This window comes from Polypterus senegalus, chromosome 11 (assembly GCF_016835505.1).
Source record: "Polypterus senegalus isolate Bchr_013 chromosome 11, ASM1683550v1, whole genome shotgun sequence".
Taxonomy (NCBI): Eukaryota; Metazoa; Chordata; class Cladistia; order Polypteriformes; family Polypteridae; genus Polypterus; species Polypterus senegalus.
Window position 1 is genome coordinate 78,400,658 of NC_053164.1, and position 7,923 is coordinate 78,408,580.

The window sequence follows — 7,923 nt, forward strand, 5'->3', positions numbered from 1 at the left end:
TTGTTGTAGCTAGCAAATTACAGGAGTCTAAGGCCCCCTTTATTTGTCTCAGTGTTACAATATTGACAACAGGTGTGTTTCCAACTGATTGCTGCATCTTGTCCAACTTTGGCATTCCAGTCTCATGTCACTATCAGTATGTCATTTTTAGAGATAATCACAGAACTCATATACTTGACTGTATGCATATTCAGTTGTTGAAGCATAGGCTTTGTCACAAGAACGACAAAGAGTCATTGGAAAGGTTTGGGGCAGCCACCCATATAATATTTCCCAGCTGCAAAATCGATCAAAAAGAACAGACATGTTCACACGACTGAGTCCAAAGCAGAACTGACTGCTGCCTTAAAATAGCCGCCTATAAATGCAAGAAGAGGAAGTGATGTCATCAGGGCTAGAACCAGAAGTGACGTCGTCGGCAGAGCCTGAACCGGAAGTGACTTCATTGGTTGCCCCAGAACCGGTCAGGACTTCCCGAGAATGGTCTGTAAGGAATTGAGAGAGAGAATCAGTGCACTTCGCCACCCCCTGGTCAGGCATGGAATTACGTTTATTCAGGCTCTTTAGTTGTCCCCTAATTGTGTGTGTATGACAAGGCCACCCCCTCAGCCCAAACCCCTTGGGTCGGGCGTCCTGCACAAAGAGATCGTGAACATGAGATAGAGCATCGGCGTTGGTGTGGAGAGAGCTCTTCCGATGAATGAGCAAAAACTTATAAGGTTGCAGATCAAGGAACCACCTAATGACTCGGGGGTTAGATTCCTTGTGTCATCCACTGTAAGGGTGCATGGTCCGTGACAAGTGTAAACTCACGACTCAAGAGGTAGTACCTCAACTGTGTAATCGGCCACTTGATTGCAAGAGCCTCTCTTTCCACCTCCACATACCTGGTCCCCTGATCCAGCAGTTTCCGGTTCAGGAACATGACAGGGTGTCCAGCACCATCAACGCTTTGGCTCAGTACTGCTCCTAGGCCTGTGTTCGAAGTGTCCGTCTGGAGAATAAAAGGAAGCGAAAAGTTAGGCGCTTTCAAAATGGGTGCCGACGTCAGGGCCCATTTTAAGTCACTGAATGCAGCTTCTGTCATGTCGGTCCCTACCACAGTGTTAGGGGCCCTCTTCTTTGTTAAATCACTCAAGGGCGCAGCTCTCTCTGAAAACCGAGGTACCAACTGGTGGTAGTACCCAGCTAAACCAAGAAATGCTTGGACATGCCTCTTGGTTCGCGGATGGGGCCATTTCAAAATGGCATCTACTTTAGACCACTGTGGCTTCACAGTATCACAACCCAGCAGGTAGCCTAAATATTTGGCTTCTTTCAACCCAAAAAAGTATTTTTTTGGATTGATCCGAATACTGGCCTTACCCAGCATCCGTAATACCGCTGGGACATGCTGTAGGTGCTCCTTCCATGTGATGGAATAGATGACAACGTCATCCAGATAGGCAGCACTATACGTGTTATGGGGCGCAGCACTTTGTCCACCAGAAAGTCGCAGGAACCCCATGTAACCTGAATGGAAGGACACAAAACTGCCAGTGTCCACTAGGGGTGCTAAACGCAGTCTTGACCTTTGTGGAGTCCGTTAAAGAAACTTGCCAGTACCCCTTTGTTATTTCAAGTGTGGTCAAATATTCTGCCTGTCCAAGCCTCTCAAGGAGGTCGCCCACTCGAGGCATTGGATAAGCATCAAATTCGGAGACCTGATTAAGACAGAACCCAGGGTTATAGCCTGAGAGAACCCCTATTGTCTTCCCAAGACAAAGAAGGCTGAAGTGGATCTTGAAATCAAGCGCATGCTGGACTTGGGAGTAATAGAGGAAAGTTATAGTCCTTGGTCCAGCCCAATAGTCTTGGTTAATAAGCCTGACAGAAGTTGGAGGTTTTGCAATAATGATTAATGTTCAGTTTATATATAAGCACTGTGATTAATGTCCAGTTTATATATATATATGTATAGGCATTGGCCCCAAACACCCAGTTTACTATGCCCATTTTAGCTCAGATACTGGTGTTAATGAGTTTATGTATGCACTGCTATTGATGCCAAGTTTTATATGCTAGTGTTTTAGTTGGTGTTAAAAGTCCAGTTTCATATTTCCCCTGGTTTTAGTGTTCAGTTTAGTGTTGCCACTGATGTTATTGTCCAGTTTTCTTTGGCCCATCTTAGTTTAATACTTCTGTTTTTACCTTTAGTATTGTCATTACTTTCAGCATTTTTCACACCTATGACTTCCTGCCCAAGTTGAACCCTCTTTACGCTGGATTATTACACATCTAAGTAAATTAAACCTCTCTTATGTTTGTTTTTTTTACTTTTTTTTGTTAATTCTTCTATCACTTATCTTACCATCTCTAGGACTTTTTCAGCTTCACTTTACTTATCTCCTCCCTCCTTCTCTATGCATCTCTCTTGCCTTTTCTGCATGTTTTCTACTCCAAAATGCCCTCACTACTTTCTGCCTTATGTGTCAGTGTGCCAGCTTTTATTGGAGGTACATAATTTTAAATCCTTCCTTCACAAAGCAAGCACAGCACTGTTTTAGGAAGACTTCTTACACAAATGTTAGCATAGCTAGAGAAAATCAAAATGAGCCATGATCAATGGTGCAGCAGGTCAGTGCCATTGTACTTGAACCTTTGTTCCTGTGTAAAGTCTGTATGTTTATTGTGTGTGAATATCTTTTTGTTTCCTTCTTTGTTTTCAACAAAATTCTGTCTGACTGGTGAATCAGAATTGTTCCTGCATGAGCATGAAGGTGTTCTTTAATGTGCAGTGGCATGCAATGCATTGGCCTTTCCTCCTATGCCTGTCCAGCTGTCCGCCATCCAGAATTTGATAAGCAAGGAAATAAAAGTTAATGAACTGATGGAAACAAGGTGCAGTTTGATTTTTCTGTTTGTCTGTACTATCTATCTATCTATCAAGTCATATTATTTTTTTAAGCATGAATTGATTCTTTTTGTCATCTCTTAGTGACTGCCTTGACCTAGAAAGGAAACACATAAATATAACCACAGTTAATGTCCTGCAAAATCAGCACAGCTCAGTACTTTGCACACTTTGTAAGTAATGGAATGGTCCCTGGAAAGGAAAGCTATGTCTGCATTTCCTTCATCACTATACACTTAGTGCCAACCAGGCCATGTGTTATTGATCCAACTTACTCAGTGTTGGCAATTTCACTCTGATTTTTTTTTTCTTTTGATTTAAAGCTTTGGTTGCATGGAGTCATAGGTTTTAACAATGCTGCCTCACAGTGTCAAAGTCTTGGGTTTGACTGCTAACCCATTTACATTCTATGTACAGGTTGCAGTTTCTTCCCATGGTTTTTTTTTTCACATTGTAAAGATGTCTGTGTTAAGTTAATTGGGGGCTCTAAATTAACAGTTTATAAGTGAGGGTGGGGTTGTGAGTAAGTGTGCCCTGAGGACTGGTGTGCCATCCAGGGTTGGTTCCTTTCATGAACCTCATGCTCCTCTTTTTCTTTTCTTTCTTTTTGAAATATCCTTCTTTTTCAATAATTCTGTTATCTGCCCAGACCATAGTTCGTGTATATATATTTATTGAACTATTTATGTATTTATTTATTTAAAGAGTTTCTGTAAAAAGCCAAATTTACTCTAGGGACAAATACAAATCTATCTATCTATCTATCTATCTATCTATCTATCTATCTATCTATCTATCTATCTATCTATCTATCTATCTATCTATCTATCTATCTATCTATCTATCTATCTATCTATCTATCTATCTATCTATCTATCTATCTATCTATCTATCTATCTATCTATCTATCTATCTATCTCTGTCTCTCTCACTCCAGCCCCTGGCTAAAGTGCACAGGTTTAATAATAACTGAGCAGATCAGTGCATTACAAACCTTTTTGACTTTATATTAGGCTGTAAAAATGACATGTGTCTTCCAAATTTGAGACACTGATATTCTGTTAAGTCTTGAATTGTAATCGTGTTTCAAAATAGAGGTCTGCATAAGGATTGTTTTCCATCTATAATTTACCATTAGTATTGCTTTCTTTTTCAAAACCTGAAGTGTTCAAGTCAAAAACTTCTAAAACATTACTAAGAATACAACATTAGGAAAATAATACTAAAAAAATATAATGTTGGAAAAGTACTATAGTATAGTATGCAGAAGGGGCAGATCTGTATAAGAGAACAGAATGTACAGAACAGAAAAAAAAGATGGTGAAGAGCTGATTACCCACTGCATATTCCACAAAAGGAGATGTCCTCATCTTTCTCGTGGTGTGTCTTGTGGGATGGCTCATCCTATTTTCTTCACACTGATTGACAATGCCTTGAGAGGCAGTTGTCTTCATGTCATGACCATTCAAAACTGGCCCTAATTTTTCCATCTAGTAAGTAATTTGAATAAAAGCATCCATTATGCATTTAGGGTTGTTTACCTAGTTTGCATTTCTTTTCTGTTTTTCTGTTGCTTTGGTATTACAATTAAATTTTTTTTGTGTATTTTCTGTTAGTTTTGTTTATGAATTAACATTCATTTATTATCTCTTTAAATATTGTGCTGCCATTCTATCTATTTTGTGGGTGGAATTCCAAGAAGTAGGTCCACCCTCCTGACGTCACTTCTGCTGGATCCTCCTTCTGATTTTATAAATTAGCCTTAAAGAGAACCTAGTAGTGGAGCATTTAATTTATAGTTTAGTTTGTAACTAATTTTTCTTTATTTGGATTTACTGGTTCATGTGTTTTATTTATTTTCTGAATTTGCTTTTGGATTTGCATTTTGGGGTCTTGTTTGCTTCAGATTGCCATTTAGGCAAATCTTTTTTTGATTCTTTGGGCTTTTTTTTATTACTTTTTCTATTTTTGTAAATAATGTCTTCATTATAAAGACTCATTGTTTGCATTATTTCACAAGACAGAGGTTTATTATTTCTCTGTCTTCTCTGTCTTTTTTCCCCAATGATATCCTTTTTTTGAGACTTAAAATAGTGGTCTGGCTGATATTTATAAAATCTCTAAACTTGTCCTGGATTTTCCCTTGATCATTGCTTAGACTATGTACACAAGCACAGACCTATATATTTTGTCAGTTCCATGTGTGATACATATGTGTTTTTACCCTGCAATCTGTGTAATTTGTGTGCGGCAAGTGAGTTTGTTAAAAGAAAGCCTCACATGGCAGTTTGACTCAGGAGACAACTAGTAGGACTGAGCCGAATCACATTAGTATTCTAATAATAATAATAATAATTATAATAATAATAAACACCCTCTTATAAATAGAAAAGTTTTCAAAAAAGTCTACATGTACAGACAAGCAAAATAAATAAAAAATTAACACCTAAATTTTCAACCAAACTGTAATGAGTAGGAAGCCAATCAGACAAGCTGGCACATGTGACTTAAAAGCTCATGTTCACTCTGAAAAGCACAAACACCTTTGCTTAGGAAGGGTGTTTATCAGTAGACTCTATGGTGAGGCTTGGTTTCATTATATTTAAAAATGTTTAATTAAAACTGATAATTTTTAAAATCAATGAGTTTTTACTAAGTTATGAGGCATGTAGCAGTTTTCACTTCTACTTTAGAAATTAAATCTGATGTGCTAAAAATAACACTATAATGTTTTTATGTTTGTCCCTTTTTTGCTGTTTTCCAAGAAAAATAGCAGCCCTGCAAATCCTCAAAAAGTTTACTAAGTAGCTGAATATAAACTAAGATATTTGCATTTATTAATCTGGTCGTCCTAATAAATAGTAGATATGCCTACTTTGCTGTCCATGCTGCTAAGACAAGCATTGACAATACTTGCTACTCACACTGCTAACCCTATCCAAAGAAAGTTAAGTAAATATATATATTGTATGAAGGAAACGGGTAAGAGAAAGAAGTTGGGAGCGTGTGCTGATTGCTGCACCCACCACAAGACGAGTCACCTGGATTGGGGCCCGAGTGCAGCCATGCAGCAGGTGACATCTCAGCACCACGCTGGAACAGTGTGAGGTTTTTTTACAGTGGCTGGAATGCCAGTCCTGTCCTTCCAAGTTGGAGGACCTGCCTGCAGGGCTGGATGCAGGTCAAAATCATCCCCAGGACGAAGCAATTGCAGGTTAAGGGTCCAACGGAGTAGAATCACTTCTGGCATTATTGGGATTTGACTTGACAACCTCCCTAGCCTCAGAGCCACCACTCCGCCCAAAGGGGTTTAAAAAAAAAAAAAACAGTACTACAGCCAGTAATGATATCACAGATCCTTATAACAAACTACCATGCATACACACCACAATGCCTAGATTGATCTATTTAAAGGAAAAAAGAGACACTAACACACCACAGACAGATGCACTCTATCTTTTCTTATTATCTAACTGTACAAATATGCACTTTTACAGCGAAACAGTATTATGACATTATTATTATGACTTTGATGATACATTTTAAAGAGTAAAATAACATATAAATTTCAATTTATTTTTCAAGAATATTCTTTGAGGCTCATCTGTGTTTTGACACTCTGCTTACAACCACAGGAATAAAGGTTACTCACCCACTACTTTTAAATTTCACTCCCATGCCACAAAAAATTAGGTCAGGTCCTGCAGAATTTCCACTGAACTGTACACATCTACTTTGAGGTGAGACTCTTCTGGATATGGTCATTTTAGAGGTGTTGCACCCCTTTTTACCTTATTTGAGACTTTGCTTCACATAAAAATGATTTGTTCAAAAGACCAAAAAAAAAAACATTGATTTAAGAGTAGCTTAGTGTACATTTTCTATGCCAGACATCCATTTTAAATGTAATAATAATATGAAAATAATTTGTGCTATTAATGAACTTCAAGATTTTAAAAATAAACTTATGAAAGCATCCTTTTTTGTGATCAATTTTTGTTGAAACAAAATGTGTACACATGAAACTTAAAGGTAAGCCTATTAAGAAGTGAATAGTGTAATCCAACTGCACCTAATTTTCCCAATAAGAGTATATGGATAAAAGCAAAAAAAAAAAAAAAGTATGAGACTAACCACACCACCTGAGTAGGCTCAAAGAATGAAAAGAACAGTGCCAATGGGACCCAGACAACCAAGTTCTAATTGACTGAGCTGAGGCAGACCATTCTTAAAGGATTTAATTGAAGCACGACTGATTTAGTATGAGGATAGTTCAAGGAAGATTAAATAAAAAATTGAGGATAGCCATATTTTTCAACAAAAGAAAGGATGTGGAGGATGATGATGAGTATTTTGGAAATGAAGATCATTTATATTCAGTTTTGTTCCTATGAAATCATTCTTAAATTATTTGTATCTAGTCTCCCAGTACTATTCTAAGAAGACTCCATTAAGCCCAAGTCTGCTGTTGTTATACTCAAGTCTCCATTTTTTGTAACATTTCTTTTCAATCGGCTACTCCATTGTTGTTTACCACTACTTTTGAACCACCTGCTTCAGTACTTGCTACAGTTTGATTGAATTACCATTTCCCGGTTGCGCTGTTGTGATTAAAGACCCACCAGTTCCCCTATCAATTGCTTTTTCTTGTGAAGTCCTGTCTTTTGTGCCTGCTTTTTCCAGTATCACCAAACCACAATCTCCAATTTTTGCTTCCATTTTTTTATTCACCCACCCATACACTGTTGATTGATATAGTGTAACTTACTTCTCCAGCGCTTTCAGGTCTTCTTCAGCCTCATAGCCTGGGACCCCAGTCTTTCCCTTTGGTTTGTGTCACTGTTGCCCATGGGCTTTCTGATTCTGCCTTTGTTTTTTTTTTATCTGAATCTGCTGCATCCTATGTACAGGGTACTCCCAACCTGCTTCATTTGAGCTTTGATGATGTCTCACTTGGTTTCTCAGTGACTTTGCAAAGTCATCTCTGTTGAATAAATTGTCATTTCTAAATTTGTGCCAAGTGAGGGTGT